Genomic DNA, 18,021 nt, shown 5'->3' on the forward strand with positions numbered 1-18,021 from the left:
CCAACAAAGGATTACGAAGCTTTCAGATGCTTGTGCCGTCATGTGGAATGTTTGCACTGTGCATTTTATATTCAGATAGTGTTTTGTAGAAACACCACACTCATTTCAAGCACGGTCAATGTTATCTGATAACTACTGGTATTAGGAATGATCTAATTGAGGTGCTAATCCTTGATAATGAATACTTGTTGCTTAATCACAATACGTACTGCGGCTTCCAATTAATCAGTATCTACTGACTCCACAATGCTACATTTGATGTAAGCAAGGAGAGGCATTGCATATCTTTTTGTCTTGGAATAGAAGCTTTTCTTTTGGCGCCGTTTGTCTAGGTGACGCGCTGAGATAAAGATAGGAGAAGCAAGAAGCGGAAGCCAATGCAGAAATAGTCAGGTCATTGGAAATACCAGTTTTATGCTGTAAATATAGTTGATGGTATGACCTGGACCATACAGAATACTTTCTAGTGTTGATACAACACAGGCATAAAACTAGGTTTGATATATTTTACAACTCTAATCGACCTGTGCAAAAACTGGTTTAGATTAGATTTTGGTGTAATAAAGGAACCTAGAGCTCAAAAGTATTAATTTCTGCTTTAAAAATGAATGAATTTATAGTGGTGGTTTAAAGCCTATCTAAATTTGTTCAATTTTGTAATAGAAAGATTGATTGATGCTATTATGTAGTTACTATGCATGAATTGGACAACAGGTCAGTTTGGCATCGTTCTTAACCTTGTTCTGCTTGTGGAGAACTTAGATAGGCAAATATCTATTGACTGTAGATACACTTAAAAAAGAGTGAAAAGTTAGTAAAAAGTTTTGTCAAACATCCTTGGCAATAATAAAATGCTGTTTCAAAATTCAATTTTGAAGACGAAATGGATGATGGCACTATCTGCGAAATAGCAAATGCAATGATTCTTTGAGTAGAAAAAATTTAGAGGTGCTGACGATGTGCTAGCGAAGATTTAAAATAAGACCAGATGCAGAGTGTCAAATATATTCCAAAGAACATAAAAACATTCAAGACCATATATCTGCTGAATCACAGTTAATGTTCAAAATAGTGCTGAACCAGAAAGAATGGCAGAATCTTGTAGCTGCACGAAAAAAGCTTCATCAAGATGTATTTACAAGCTTTACCAACTTGTTCCGTATATTAAGCCCAATCTAGACGAAACAAAAATCTCAGAAGAAGTTGCAGGAGGGGACTAAACTCACACCTTTATACAAGCTGCGTGCTTCTCCCTTGCATCCACATGTCCTACTAAAGTGATTGCCTTTCATAACGTGTGAATGCCTTAACCAACTATGGAGAAGAAACCTTTATTAAGGACCCTGGAAGAAGACTTTCCAGGGCCTTGATCCTAACTTGGGAGTATCCAGATTTTTGGTCCAAGCCAGTTTGTAGAGAACACACACCACTGATGTGACTACGGGTCTTAAAGCTAACAAAACGTCTTTTCCCACGAGCTTTACGGAATATGCAAGCAATTTAAACATTATTAAGATATTCCTGGTGGTCTGCAAAACTTAGTTCAAGTCCTGCTTTCATTGATTGCTAAGCAAACATTCCTTGGCAGCAACTTTTCAAGCTTCAATATAACTGCAAACAAAGCAACTATGTTATGTTTCCAAGCAAATTTTTATCGGCAATATTTGAAGATATTTAATATTTCATAAATTACGATTTTCAAGTGAAGATAATGACATTAACAATGCTTGTAAAGAAGTGGGGGTGGGTGTTTGGTTTTGTCTGAAGCGGGTTCACGCGCTTGCATTTTAGATATGTCTTGTCAAGAGAGGTTGCACCTGTTTGTGACGTAATCTACACAACATAGCGGGTTAGAACATACTTCAATTTTCTGAGATCTTTTCGAATAAATGTTTCTGTCACGAATACAAAAGACCTACATTTCATAAAATCATGCAGATTTCTATACTCCATTCTATGCTAGCGTTTTTATTGAAAAATTCATCAGGTGGCACGGCATGACACAACAACTGATTAAAAAAGACATTCTGCAGTCTCTTCAAAACCGAAATTTAACTCAAGATTTCACGTATTGAAATCTTGGTAAAAGTATTTGTTCTTAACAGTAAAAGAAGGTGACTGAAGCAGAGATATAAAATAGATCAGATTGAAATAACCGTTGAGGAAAGTCTTGGGGAATGAATGCAGAAAAAGATTGTTCTAATATGGACTCCAAGCAACCAGATTTCAAGAAAAAATATTGCGAAGAAAAAGCATAAAATCTTTAGAGGGTGTTATCATAAATTGATCCCTTTCACGGTGTAAGCTAACATCTTCTTGCAACGAGCAACTTTAATTCTTTTGCAGAACTTACTTAGCCAAGTGGTCGACGAAAAAAATGCTTGATGGTTAAACATCTTTACCAAGCAAGTATTGAGTTTTGAAATCGTTCAAATTTTATCAGACTTTGTTGGCTTTTTGTAAGCTTTGGTATTACTAGACATTCTTAAATTAGCAGGTTATCCTTTGACTGAATTGGCTTTTTAAGGCAATAAATTGGAGAATTTCTTATCTTTAAGGATTAAGTATGAATCATGTCTTATTTTGTCTTGGCAAAACAGAAAATCATTGTCGTAAAACTAACCAGTGTTACAAGATTAATAGTGAAGTCCTTGTATATTTGCCAACTTTATAGAAAGCCATTGTTCTCACGAATGCTTGAAGGAATTAGCCGTCTAATCCGAGAATTTTGAATAATGCAACTGTTGATGTCGAGTGTTTATATTGTAGCCAGCTGCAGAAAAACACTCGTGGAGAACATACACTAACAATTGTCTTTGCACGTTGAATACAAGGGTAAACGCCACTGCTGCGATTATGCAGGGTCGGATATATCTTAGCAAGGAATATGAAATTATAAAGTTTTAATTTCATTCCAAAACAACGACTATCACAGAAATGTTTTTGCATTTAGTCGCGAGAAAAAATATAGTTCCAAATGGGAATACGGAAACGGCAAAGATGTTCTTTCAAATAGAAATGTTCCTTCAAATTCAAACTGAAGCAATAGTTTCGCTTGAATTGCTCGAATCTGCACAAAAACTAGATTCATCGTTCAGTCAAAATTTGCAATGTTTACAGTAACATCGCAAGTCTGAATTTTGATTTAATAACATTCGCACAAACTCATTTTTCTGCCTGATAATATCAAAATCATCAAGATCAACAGCACACAAATTAATTTGCTGCATATTTACCATAGTTAACAAAAAATTAGCTAATGTAAATGTTATAAAGCGAGTAAAAATTTAGATTAACAAAGCATAAGTATTAACGATTAAAATTGTTCATACCTGTCTGATATAAGAAACACTCTGAATAAGTCGAACGTCTTCCTCTTAAATGAAATCTCAAATCTACCTCTTATATGAAATCTGCGAAGTTCGATAAATCAGTTTTCTGGTAACCAGTATTTGCGTTGTAAGTTCCAAGAGAATTCGCTAAACTATGCTTTAATAGCTTCCTTGCCCAGTACGGTGCTTTATATATGTATTCATACAAGACACACTACATTTACCAGTGTTCCAAGACTCGATTGTCGGTGAGCGATTATATGCAGGCGTCTATATGAAGATGCAGGTATCGCTAGACTGCGACCATCTCACCTGTTGGTTCAATTATATATGAAATGAAAGCTCCTAGGGGTCTGGATTGAAACTCAATCTGCGAGTTGCGCAACCCGTACATTTTTGCGCATATTTCCACAAGGACTGCTAGATTCGCACACGCTGTGTTGGAACGTGCGCGGCTGCCGACAATAGCGGAGTATTGAGGTTTCAAGACTAAACGCTGGGCGCATTACGTAATTTCATTGCGGCTAGACTTTCGTAAAAAGCTAACATTAGGAGAACTCAAGAGTTAGACATCACGATAACGCTTTCAATGTGTAACGCTATCACAAAATTAGCATGGGTTTTATGACTGAGACAAGCGGAGAGCTTCCCAATGTCTGATCAGGGTTCATTTTTGAGCTATCTTTATTCATTTGCATAATATAGGGACTTCATACTCGTTTGCACTTGAACTCGATTGAAAGACCCTTTATGATTACGTCCTTTTTTAAATTCACTTCCAGCTACTTTAAGGCTTTCCTTAAGGCACATAAACCACAGGAAACATATTTGTCACAAATGGCTCTTTTGCATGCAGCTACGATAAAGCAACGTTAGAAAATATACCAAGTGACGTCATTTGCAGTATTTGAGCCAGAGGCGCTTTTTGCAAAAGCATAAAGAAAACGACAGTTCTCAAGAATAAAATTATAAGAAAATACTTTCATGACATCAAAAGCAATTGGTAGTTGCGCTTAAGGGCACTCGGGGCAGCCTAGGGGCACTGGCCTTCCAGAGTGAAAAACTTTTTTATCAAAATAGCTTCCGATGGGACTGGTCAGTGACAGCATGAGAATCTCAAGCAGCAAATCCGACTGATGCTTATTTACTTTTTATCCTAGAAGATTTCAAATCTGGCTGCATCGGCCTACAGAACTCCTGTTCTGACTCCCTGTGTTCCGATATTCCAATATCCATCTCATGGTAAGCAAAGCATTTCTACCGGAGCTTTCCTGTACTAAGTAATGTATTTAAGTTTGCAAATTTGAAGAAGAGCTGAAGTATAATCGCACAAAAGTACTTGTTACCTCTTAAGAGAGGCGCAGGCAATAGCGAAAGTATATTCATTTGTAAATAATTTTCATCATTCTTGGGTCTTTGTTTGAAGAAGGGAACCGCAAAAGCTACATAAAGCAAATCACACCGATCTTGTATTCAATGCTGTGAAGTCTTAAGAACCATGGACAGAATATAGTCATAATGTATTCACTTTGATCTCAGACGAAATGTTTCTTTTGTCTTGTTCCGTAATAACAAAAAAAACCACAAAAAGCGTTTAGACAATGTTACAACCGATTGAATGTTCTTTGATTTTTTAAGAGTTATGGAAGAAAATTCTCGAAGGGATTAGTGGACGACGCTAGCGCGCGTCTTTCGCATTAAGGTGAAAAAATTCTTTGTGGCTGCTGAGCTGCTTCAAGGAGTTTTTGTGCTTACTGGGAATGACAGTGTGCTGCTAAGCCACATGAAAGGCTTGCCGATAACTGTGCGCGCGGCTGGCGATCGAGCGCTGAAGGGAAGAAGCGGTCCTTACCCGTTCCGCACGGTGATAAGTACTGATTAAATATTCCTTTGATATCGCAGGACCGCTCTAGAATTAACACAGTACAACGTTATTGTTGCACAGTAGACGGTGAAGGTCTGATGCAAAAAATATCTTGCTGCAATGGTTAATACACATAAAGAATCTTAAATTGAGAGATAATCTATACAGCAGCTGCTTATTAACGTCCTAGGAATTCAGTTTCAAGCGAGCTGGCTACGATGTTTCTATAAGTTATAAAAAGTATTAAAATATCTTACATAAAGGTCTATAATTGCAGCTTACCGTTGACGTTTTTTGAAGAAATTTTTCTGCATTAGAACGGTGCTGATCTGCTAAGAAATATTCTTTAAAGCAAAATGCAAAAGTGGAACTTGTGTGAATATAATGCAATGAATTCTATACTGGATAACTATGCACCTTTTGCAGTAGCCTATTTGCAAGAAAAATTTTAACGAAATATGAAAGATTCAAACGAAATATGCAAAAAGCCACTTTCCACAGAAGATTGGGCATATATCGATAATAATTAAATCATCTATGAATAAACATGTTATATCTGAAATCAAGTTATCTATTGATAGGATCTGTAATTCTTGAAATGTTGAAGTTTTATAAAATATCAAAGCATTTTGTAAAATTTTGCTTATTTGTAGCAACGAGAAATGTTCTTAGAGACACAAGATGTTTGGCATCTCAACAATCTCATAATAATATAGATTTGCTCATGCGCAACGAGCAAGCACTGGGTTCCTTGAAGCTAGGTTTTTGGCTCAGCAAAAAATATTGCTCGGCTATGTCAAAATAATCTTAAGAAAACCTTATAAAAGTTTAATTATAAATACCATCGATAAAAACCGTGCAAGATTTGTGAAAGAATTTGATGGAACTCTAACTCCATGAGATTATGTTCTGCAAAAAATAACGCTGAATATTATCAGCATTTTGCTTTAATCCGCTTCTGGTGAAGAAACCTGTACTCATTTGCAGAGCTTCAGCATAAAGGAATGAAAAATCATTTGCAGATATTTAGAAAAAGAAACACTTGGTGGATCTTTAGTAAGAGTTATCGAATAGTTTGTCACAGAGATTTGAGATATTGAAGAAAAATAAGTTACTGAGCATTTGTGGAGTAAAAATCAGAATTATTTGAAAAGCTTTGTAAGAAGATGCGAAAAGAGACAAGTTGCAATGCTTTTGTAAAGAATATGCATTTGCACATCATTGGCAGAAGAAAAACTGAAATGATTTGCAGAGATTTGATATAAATAAATAAACTGCACATGTTTTGCACGGAGGATCGACAAGTTCTTTACAGAGCTTTAAGAAAGTTAAGGAAAGAAAGTTGCGGAGTTTTAGTAAAAAAAGCAAAAATTTATCTGTACAGCTTCTTAAGAAGAAAACATGAAGTAGCTTTTTAAGTTAAGTAGCAACACACAGTTTGCAGAAGACGACACAGAAACAAGTTACAGTTTTAAGTAAATCTTCAAAAAGCATGCGTCACTTTGGATCTAAATTTTTAAGTGACTCTAAAGCATCTTGGGGTTCCATTACACAAAAGTTACTTTTATGCTTGGAATGGTTGTAGAAATGCTAGCTATGGTTACAGCCACATAATAGACAGGAAATTACAAAGTGATGTTGCTTTTCAAAGCAAAATTGAAACGTGCATGGTAACAAGTGTCGAAAGGTGCCTTTGAACTAATCATCTACGTAATATTTTGTCTCGGAAACACTTTGCTTCAAGTGAATTTACAAATTTCAAACCGCAATGCATTATTCCTTGCGCACGTGTCAATATAACAAGCGCAGTGGTCTAATCAAAACGCACACAGCATGAAATGACAACTAAATCACTGGGTAAATACGGTTGACAGACGTGTCACGTGGTTATGCTCTTGGGATGGGAAATGTGTTTGTATTGATGAAAGACAATCGGCATTGTGGGGGAAAGCTTTGAAGACGGCGCGTTGAACCTGTCGGATTTTATTTTGGATTCATGAAACATCAACAAATGCCCACCCAATAACCAGTATATGTTTATTAAAGCAATTAAAATGGAATAAATCTATTCAAGTTCAATCAATTTGTCGCGCCAGCTATTTTGTATATCACTTTAAAGTTTGAAATTGATGCTTCTGTGTATAATTTCAAGAAGCGCATCTCCGCCTAGGGATCCGCAAAAAAGCAATTAAAATCACTTTAAATGCAGCTCAGTCTTGTTTTGCAGGAGTGGGTTTAAACAGACCACTTGAAAAAGCTTTGTCACCAGCAATATCCTAAATAATATTATAGCAAACCCTCTTGATTGACATGGCGATATCGCTGTAGTCAAATTCAATGGAGCATCCGCTGAATCGAATACCTTGTCTATGGTTATAGAGATTGTGTTGGTTCAATAAAACGATATGATTCATGCACAAAATTTTTAAAGCTTTGAATTTGATATTGAGAATAAAGTTTTAAAGCGTATCAGGTGTGAGTTTTGATAGCTTATCAGATGTGAATTTGTTGATAAATATATAGATAGTTATAAAGGATCTTTGTATGTTTTAAGCTTGAGACAGACGGGATCGGCTCTATGGTATAACCAGTTTTAGGTAGAAAATTTTTGTCTGTGTCGTGATACAATACGGACGTTTCTAAGACTTGCTGTTGAATCTATCTCAGTTAGGTGGAGTCTCTCATTTAGGGGTGGAAAGACAATAGATAAAAAATAGGAGAGAAAAAGATAAGAAGATGAAAAGAATGATTGACATCAATCATTCAAAATAAAGCTTGCGATATGTTGGTGGGATCCATTGCTACAGAATAACTTGGTTTAGTTGTAGTGACCTTTAGAAATAATCGTACTTCCTAAACCATAAAGTATTTGTTGCCTCTTAAACACAAAATTAAGAAGGTTATAGTAAAACATTTCAGGGTCTTAAACATAATTTTTTGCACTGTCTACCAGAATGGCAAATCATTAACAATTTTAAATTCAAACAACAAGCAGAAATTGTTTCCTTAAAATCTCTTTACCCCTACCAGGAAATCTTATATCATAGCTTACTAGTGCAAAAAATTAGTTGGAAAAATCTCAATTGTTGAGGCCAGGGGGGTGGCTGATACCCCTTTCCTAGAAATTTTTAAAGAAGAATTTAAGTGGTTTTCCAGTCCAACTGGGAATGGCATTAAAGGAAGTGAATTATGAAATACGGTATGGTACTCCTTTTACGGCCATGTCTAAACTTGTGCTTCATATTGATTCGAATGTTGTTGCGTAGGATTAGGCCCAAAACGTGGATGTTTTATGGCATACGTTGTCTCTTTGTATTTTTCTACGAGGTATGTATCTGGGTGACTATTAATGCGACGGCTAAAAGCTTGCTTTCGTGAGTCAAAATGTTGGAGTTCAAGTAAAAATTTCTTTAAGGGTCCACATTATAATGTACAGTGTTACTTTTTGCGTTTGCCGATGTATTTTCATCTCATATTATTTTTAAATTCGGGGTATCTTTATATGTTGCAGTTCTTTGTCCTGCGAATGATGCTTCAATTAGTTGTGAGAATTTATCAGATGTTAATAGCTCCATTGACCTATTGCGTACAATGAAAAGCTTAGATTCTCAAGATGTAGTGGGATTAAAGAAATATGGCTGTGATTGTGAGAATTTTATACCTTTAGGGCTTCTGACTATCTAAACAGTGCTATTGAATTTTCGTCCATGTTCTGGATCGTTTACATAAACAAACAATGATCTATAAATACGATATTTGATAAAAATAGTGTTAATATCCATTTGAAACTGTGTTCCAATGTTGATTTCTCTTTCAAAAATTCTTATTTGATAATTTTAAAATGAATCATAAGATAGAAAAACTAGCAATGCTTCTTAAAAATTATCTTTATGGAACAGGGTTGGTCAGAAAGGGATGATCAATGGCTCTTTTACAACCTCAATTTCTCACTAAAACCTATAAAATTATGCCAAAACTTTATAGATATTAAGAAGTGGTGTCTACGGTCAGTAGGAATGTATTTAATCGCAAACGAATCTCCAAAGAGACGCAAGCTCAAGATCAGTGAGCCTTGTTTGCCTTAGAAATATTTCCTTTGTGCAATTGCTTTGATTTTACAAGCATGGTTTCTGTGCCTAATGAAAGGAAAGTATCTTTACGATTTCCGCTGTCATTAAGACGGGCTATAAATTGACTCTTCTTGTTTGTTACTGATAATTTGTTGTGTCTTTAGGCTGCCAATGGCAACTATATTGAGACAGTATTCACCTAGCAAACTCGTAAGCAGAACACTTGCAGCAAACTGAAACATTCTTTCTTATTCTTGTTTATTGTATTCGTGGCAGTATCAACTGAATGGACGATCCAGCTGTACATGGCCTAGCACGCTTCGATTTCAATAGCAAAAGCAATTATCAAATATAATAATAGAGGTCTTTTAAATTTAGACAAATAAACAAATCTAGGTTGATGCTGCTATCAAGATGCTATTCTTTTGGCGACTAGCGCATTGATTCTTTTCTACAAATCCATCCTTTGTTAACGTAACAAAAACATGATACTGTAACTTATTCTACAGAAAAGATACACGGCTCTTCTTTTCTTGCAAAGGAAGAAAGAGTTCACCTCTCTGCATGTTTTCATGACCAACGGTTCACTGTTTAGCTGTTTTATTGAATCATAACGATAAGAACTATAACGATAAGTTTTTATTTGCTTTCTCAATGGGCTGAGAAGAGAGTGAAATGCAGTTTTGCACCAATACAGTCCAAAAGTGAAATTAATTCCAAAAATTGTGGCTTCAGCTCATCTTACACGTACCAACTTGAAAATGTCATCCATGTAGCATTTAAATCCAAGACTCATATGCAACCCTTTCTGATCCCCCGTTTCATAAAGATAATTTTTAAGAAGTATTGCTAGTTTTTCTAACTTATGGTTCATTTTAAAATTGTCAAATAAGAATTTTTGAAAGAGAAATCAACATTGGAACACAGTTTCAAATGGATATTAACACTATTTTTATCAAATATCGTATTTTTAGATCCTTGTTTGCTTATGTAAACGATCCAGAACATGGACGAAAATTCAATAGCACTGTTTAGATAGTCAGAAGCCCTAAAGGCATAAAATTTTCACAATCACAGCCAATCTAATAAAATATTTCTTTAATTCCACAACATCTTGAGAATCTAAGCTTTTCATTGTACGCAATAGGTTAATGGAGCTATTAACATCTGATAAATTCTCACAACTAATTGGAGCATCATTCGCAGGACAAAGAACTGCAACATATAAAGATACCCCGAATTTAAAAATAATAGGAGATGAAAATACATCGGCAAACGCAAAAAGTAACACTGTACATTATAAATGTGGTCCCTCAAAGAAATTTTTACTTAAACTCCAACATTTTTACTCATGAAAGCAAGCTTTTACCCGTCCCATTGACAGTCACCCAGATAGCAGCAACTTTTGTTTACTTCAACAGTTTTAAATATTTTAACTTACTATAAACTTCTAGAAACTGCAATAGCTTTTCGTAGTTTTTTACTTAGAGAAGTTGCATAGAGTTGATTTATGTATCTCGATCATAAAAATAACATTTGGTGTTTGTCCTTAAAAGACAATTTTTTCGAAGGTAGAAGATGCAAAACTAAAAACCTTTTTCTTACATTCATTTTGTGAAAACAAGGCTGCTAGAAAACCCTCTTTATTTTATTTTGCAAGGCAGGAAATGCTGTTTTGGTGCAAGGAAATTTCAATCAATACGACTTTGTTCCATTTAGGATCCCTTTTATGAATTTCATACCGACATGGCTATAATTTGAGCCAGATAAATATCTTCTATTTTTACACCTTATGATATAACGAAAATCGCTATATGAGAGGAAATCAATTTTGTAAGCATGGAATGGTAAATCACTTGTGATGAAAAATTCCTTTTGTCATAGCGCACCGCCTCGAAAAAGAAAAATACATTGATAGCTAGTTGCTCTCATCCAATCATTAGACAACATTGCTTGTAATTCTGACCTGTGTGTGGACACTAATCTTCAGCAGCTTCTTACCGTACTATTTAAATTGTCTTTGAGACAACTTAATAGTATTAGGCAAGACTTTGTTAATCAGGGTGTTTACAAACGACTGAGAAGTTTATCGAACATACTATGAAAACAATATTATCACTTTTGTGAGAATGACCTAGGAGCAATATTCCTACACTATGTTTCTAGGTGCCCTTCACTGCGAGGCTGTTGCCAGCCTCATTGTCAAGAAGATAATCACATGAAATGTACTAAAAAGCCGCTTCCAAAATTTTACTTCTTAAATGGAAAAAAACAGTTAACTTGGAAAATCTATTAAGATGTCGATCATAGTTCTAGACCGCAAAATTTTCGACAGAAAAATTTTCAGCAATACGCGATGTCTATTAACATATCTTTTGTCTTCGTATGAATTGATGCCCTGTCAGAGAAAGCGAATGGAGAAAACATATTCAGATGAGCAAAGAGGGTTATTCAAAGTGTAAAATTGAAGAAAAGATTGAAAGAATCATTAAATGCTCTCCAAAAGTGGTCTTGTTATCGCGCCTTTTCAAGGAACAGCTACTGCCCGCACACAGAATTCGTCAGCTCGTCTTAAGCCAAATCTGGAAAACCTGCTGAAAACCCAAGCACCTTCAGGTTTCTAGAAGGACGCTAAAAATCCAAAATTCGCCTAACAAGGATTGAATAAGGACAGGCAACCCTACTGAGATACGCTAACGTTTAGCTGATTTACAACAACAGTCATTGAACGATCGAGAGTTTAGGAAAACCAATTCATCCAGTATATAAACAATACCAACGGTTTCTTTCGGGCTTTAGAGATCAGAGATATAAGCAATTTTGCCAATTTGCGCAACAAAGGATTCCAAAAGCCACGTTTCTTCCACAAGACACCAATAAAAATGACACAAAACTTAATTTCAGATTCTTAGGCTCATTTAAAAGTAGCCGTACTGTTAGGCGATCGGTTGTCCACAGACAATGTCTAAATGAACTCAAAGGTAGCCGATATCAATTTATAAATCGAGCAACCTTGGCTTTTTGTCTTTTACAGCCGTATTCTATATGACAAACGGTCCTTAATTGAAATCCTCTTTGATTTCTTGCAGATGGTCCGTTATAGAAAAAAACCAAACAGCGATCATTTTAGACTAACGATATTAATTAATAGAAACCAAGGCATAAAATGGGCAACCTTGAAGCATGAAGATCTGCCATGAGAAGATCAATGCAAAAAGACAAGATATAGCTAAAAAGATCCCTTAGATTTACCATCCTTTTAAAAAATGTTGAAAATCGGAAAACTCAGAGAAATCTAACTGATAAAATACCAATATTGCTATGGCAATTTAGTCTCAAGCAAGTATAAAAGATGGATGTTGGTGAAAGACTGCTTTTAATAGTCCAGATGCGTGCTTGTTCATTTATAAGCTGTCACAGAGACTGTCATTTTGACAAATTCTTTATAGCTAAAAGATATAGATATAATTAAAACAAAGCTTGTTGTGAAGACTTCAAGCATTAAATTCTCTTTTACTAAAAACGCTCACTGCTGCCGTAAAGAAATTCAAACATGGGTGTGACCAATGTAAAAAAAGCCTGGTCCGTCGAAAAACAAAGAATTTGCACCCTGGGATAACAAAACCAGCCACTATTGAGTACAGAGCTGCAAAGAGTTATAAAGGGATTAAAGTGACTACTTGGTTATGTTGGAAGAGTACCTTTATTTTATGTCGATGACTTCTTGCACTCAGTTCTCTTCATTACAAGAGAAACAGCACATTCATGCCAGTAGAAACCAGGTTAATCCATGTTTGTAGAGGAAGTGCTTGTATAAGTCTAATTCTGCTTTGGATTCGAAACTAATGAAGTTTCGCTCGAAACAGTTTTGCAGAATGTACAGCCATCAGAGAGACAGAGTATGGTCAAATTTGAAAAATATTGTTTGTTCAAGGACAGGTTAGATATAGTTGAATTAGCATAACATTTCTGATTGTTTTCAGAATTCCAAGATAAGGCATTATCTGTCAATTTTATCAAGAAAAAAGTAAGGCTTGGCAGCATTTAAAGATAACGTAGTGTTTGGCAAATTAAAAGATAGCATTGCGTGTCGATATAAATTCTCTTTTTCATATTTCACGATATCTTATCCTTTTTCTCAACGCAAAAACGATTCCTAATAAAAAGTTTGCCTTCGTGAGCCTGTCTACAAGAGTGGAGTGGCCCGGTTCCGTTCGGACTGCATTTGTGCCCGCTTTTAAGGATCATTGTAGATCCACATTAAAAAAACTATGGCGCTCTTTTCACAACGTGCCCTTTAAAACGACGAGAGAAGGTAAAGCGTCCTTTTCCGTGAGTCACTTCATAAAGCTTCCCATTTGTTGTAATTCGTATCCGATCTGTTTGGATATGACTGTTGGCTGTTGACACGAGAACTACTGTTAGTCGGGTCCAACGCTTTTGTAGCGGATCCAAACCTGATAGGATCAAGCCGTTCTCTTGTCAACGCAATGCATATCCGTATCAGTTGGCGAACGGATCCAAACGGAACAGTTCTATTTTGCTGTCACATTGTAAACAGGGTCTAAAATTTGGTTATGAGAAAATATGTGGAAGTTTTTTCGCCTTGAACTAACTGCCCCGCCCAACCCTTTCTAGATTTATTGCAATGACAGTACATGTTGAACGCAGCTTTGAATTTTTTTCTCCTGAACTCCATGTCTGTTTATGTATAATCATTGCCAAAATTATCTGGAACATCTAACACTTTGTGTTGTGCTTTTTTATTTTTCATTTTTTTCCCGAGTGCTACTTCTTCCGTCCTCCTTTCCCCTTCAGAACAATGTTGAAAGCATGGAAAATTATCACACATGCAACGAGAGAGAGCGTATTTCATAACCCTTTATTTTTTCTATAGTAAATCAACATTGTTCCTAGGAAAAGTGGGAGATGGCTGAATTTACCTCTGAAAATTTACGTTAATGTTCCAATACTTTAGGAAGTGATTGTACCACTTAATAACGGATCTCCGAAAAAGAGAAATTTATAGCAATTGAACATCTATAACATACGCAATTGCTTATTAATTTTATTAATGCTACCTAAATGTACTTACGTCTTAGATTACCGATAAAAGAATACCGATATACAACAACTTAACACTAATTACAAAAATTTACCACATATCTATTATTCATAAAGAAATACATAGCAGCTAATAAATACCTGGAAATCTTTCTATGCAACTTCTTGTATCTGCAAAGATACCAACTCAGTGTTCTTGAGTAGACAAGAAGGCTAATTGAGCAGATTTATTAAGGAGAACTTAAGCTATAGAGACGAGGATGCGCAGATCGCGATCATAGAGTGTACGTAAAGGAAGAAATGGCACAATTTAAAGAGAGAAGATAAGCCTGAATAATCTCATGAATAATATATGGTCTGCTAAAATTGATCGGAGCGTCTCAATTGTTTGAAACTATGCAGTGACTCTAACCTCAAGAAACGTGCGTGCATAATTTATATTTCATACCCGGGTTCGAAGTTTGATTGGCGCCTGATATACAGAGATCCCACAAATCGAGTTCTATGAGATCATGTCTTGACATCAGAGTGCAAAATGTCTTGACGCCATCTTCAAATGCAGCGCAAATAAAAAGCAAACGAAAATAAGAACAAAACATTAATATACGCACAAGATGAATACATACCTAAGGAATAGTTCACTCAGGTATCACCAGTATACCAGCTTTTATAAATGATCTCTAAATCTTAGACAAATTTTCGTCAAAATACTCTAATCTTTGCGATTATCTTCACCAAGACATTTTCAATTTCTTTCAAAGTACTTTTGTAAACATCACACAACAAGTGCAAGGCAACGTAAACTTGTGAGCTTATGATAAAAACTTGATCGGTATGATGCTAGAACTACTGGTATCCCATGGTGTGATCAATCTAGAAGTGTTATGGCCTTATGAAAATAAAGGCAAAGCAAATCTTAAATGGGTTTTTACTAGCTTCTTCTTTTACTCATCTTCATGTAAAGCCAAGCTATCCTTGCCAAAAGTCTTGGTCACCAAGCTAAAATTTCGCATAACTTCAGTAGAATCCCCCTCTCCCCCTTGAAACAATGTTGAATAACAACAGTTTCAAAGCTTGAAATTCGTCAAGTGTCACTTTATCAGCTAGGGTAAGTAATAGGTATTTCAACCGACATTATTTTTGGGGGGAGGGGAGATATTTCTGTATCTTAAGGCCGGAAACCTTTATTTCTTCAAAATCTTACATTGGTCGCAGGGTGTTCCAAGGACTTTTGTCAAGGATTGAAGCTAATGCAATATTTTGACTGCTTGGAGATATATCAGAATATCATTTTCAGAAATGTCATTTGTTCCTGTATAGGTTTTAGAATGCCTGACAATAACATAAAGGTTTGCAAAAATTAATATCACGTGCTGATGGAAGAAAACGTTAAAAGAATTCACTGTCAATTCAGATTTATCACCTTTTTGCAACATTTGCCAAATCAAATCTTTTTTAGTTGATTCTATACAGATTAGCTTATACTTTTCTAGTCAATCTTATTGAATCATAAATGTCAACGCGGTTGAAAAGAAACAGTCTGCCATGTTAGAAGGACACCAAAATTTATAGTTGATCTTGCTACCACGAGGAAGTCCCTTTTGCTTTCATTTGGTTGCAGTGTTAGAAAATCGCTTGCGTTTTGGAATAATAGAAAATTCAGGGGTGGATTCATTTCTTAAAGAAACTGTTCTCTATACAAATATCTGAAATTTTGCAGAACCATAATGTATTTTAAAGTTTCGTGACTTTAAGTCAAAAATTATTCTTGAAGCTTTCTTAATCTACCCAGCATGCAAATCTGGCAAGAACAGATAAATGTTTATTCTACTTTTGTCTATTTTCATCTTGAAGAGACTTTAGGAAATGAAGCATACTAGCCCTTATATAAAACAATAGAACTTCATAATACGACGTAGATTTACTAATACAATCTTGATTTGTGTACCTCAAACATTTTGCGTAGTAGTCACTGAATTCTTTGTTGTTTGTTAGGGTCTTTTCCCTTTAAAATCTCAGATAGAAAAAATCAAACGGTTGATAAAACTCCGAGTCAACTATCAGTCTCAATTCATTCTTAAACATCACCAATTTCGAACCTTAATATTCTTATAAAAACATTCTTATAATAAGAAAAGTGCACATATCAAGAATATGCGAACATTCTAATCTTGAGTAAATTGTGTTAATGACTATTTGGCATTTACCTATGAGTGGTCTAGATAAAGCTGCTTGAAATGAAAACAGTTTTCATGAGCGATATTCTATTCACTGCATATCTGACAGATGCTACAGCAACGTGGATAAATATTTTGCAAGAAAATCTTAAGGAAAACATACTTGTTCAAACAGAATCAGCCAACTGAAAGCATAAGGAGATTAAAGAGAGCATTCGCCAGTGTTTACTTCCTTAGTGGCCAAAACGACAATACTCCACACTGGTACAAACGATTTAAAACCAACCCGTTCGTTATGTTTTGATAAGATTGATCTGGAAAAACTATCAAGGCATCGATTCTATAAACAACCAAACTGCAGACTGTCTGATCCGCATTATGATTATTTCAACCATGAATGGTTTATTTGAGGGTGGTTTGAGAAAAACCAAGGTAAGGATTCAAATCCACAGAAAGAAGTAAAGAAGACAGACAATAGCAGGTTCTTAATTGCCCTTGTTATCTGAAATGATGCTTACGGGGTCTGTATTTAACTTGTAGGCCAGTGCTCATTTGACTTGCCAGCCAGTGATTGTTGATTTTTAGACAATATGGTAGGCGTGTTTTATAGACAGGGGTTAAGAAAATGAATGCGGCTAGGAGGATTTTTGAAAAGATTGAAGCTCTCACAGATTTGCTCAGAAGTTATAAAAACAAACAAACAGAGCAAGCATCTTTTTAAGCTTTAAAATATTGTAGGATAAAAATAAATGGAGAATCTATCTAAATTCACTGCTGATGACATAAATCTAAACATTTGAACAGAGTGATGACCTCATTATTCTATTCCTGGTTTCAACATTTAAATAATGAAGTTACAACTTTTCTTAGAACGAAATAAAGACAATTATAAGCAAACCAAGCGCCGAAATCTAAGGAGACGAAGACACAGAACGCTTAATTTTTTGATGGCTACTTTTAAGCCATTTTGGTAAACTTGTTTAGCATTCTTGTTTACTTCAAACATAAGACATGATGCTTGTGAATGAAAACAACAGAAGCTTTGGAAACAGTTTCAGCAGAAGAACGAGCCTTTCTAACCTTACATTGATCGTCATTGAATCTTTAAAAACTTTTCTTGGGACAATATTGCATAAATTTGTGTAAAGTTTCTCGATGCAAGAGAATGGTATATGATGTCAAGTTACATGAGACAGGGGTTTAAGGTATGCTTGTATCAGATCAAATGATGTTAACAAACAGAAGTAAAAGGATATCAAAAATAGTTTAAACGACGCAATTTAAGGAGAAGCTGTGCTTTTCATGTCATTGATTCTGCTAAAAAACAAAAGTGAGGCTACGTGATGTTACGAAAGCTATTACAAGGAGCAGTCTAGGTTCCATACTTCTCGAACTGATGACGTAATTAGTTTACCCTAAACCTAACCCTAACCCTAAACCTAAAGCTGACCCTAAACCTAACCCTAACCCTAACCCTTACCCAACCCTTTACTTGAAATAATTAATCATACTAA

At 35.3% G+C, this 18,021-nt stretch overlaps 1 protein-coding gene across 5 annotated transcripts in view; it reads right to left on the minus strand.

Annotated features, from left to right (window-relative positions):
* Positions 1-18,021, minus strand: part of LOC148959556 (uncharacterized) — a 38,234-nt gene that overhangs the window by 6,266 nt on the left and 13,947 nt on the right. Inside the window, exon 1 of one of the 5 annotated variants that reach the window (XM_065205661.2) lies at positions 14,472-17,952. The exons of 3 other annotated variants lie outside the window; for them this stretch is intronic. The gene's annotated coding sequence lies outside the window, so the exon portion shown is untranslated. Of the gene's footprint in view, positions 1-3,332; positions 4,294-14,471; positions 17,953-18,021 lie in introns of those variants that run through there. One more of the 5 variants, XM_065205660.2, reaches the window with a different exon arrangement.

Source organism: Rhopilema esculentum, chromosome 9 (assembly GCF_057945365.1).
Source record: "Rhopilema esculentum isolate cy_ngs chromosome 9, ASM5794536v1, whole genome shotgun sequence".
NCBI lineage: Eukaryota > Metazoa > Cnidaria > Scyphozoa > Rhizostomeae > Rhizostomatidae > Rhopilema > Rhopilema esculentum.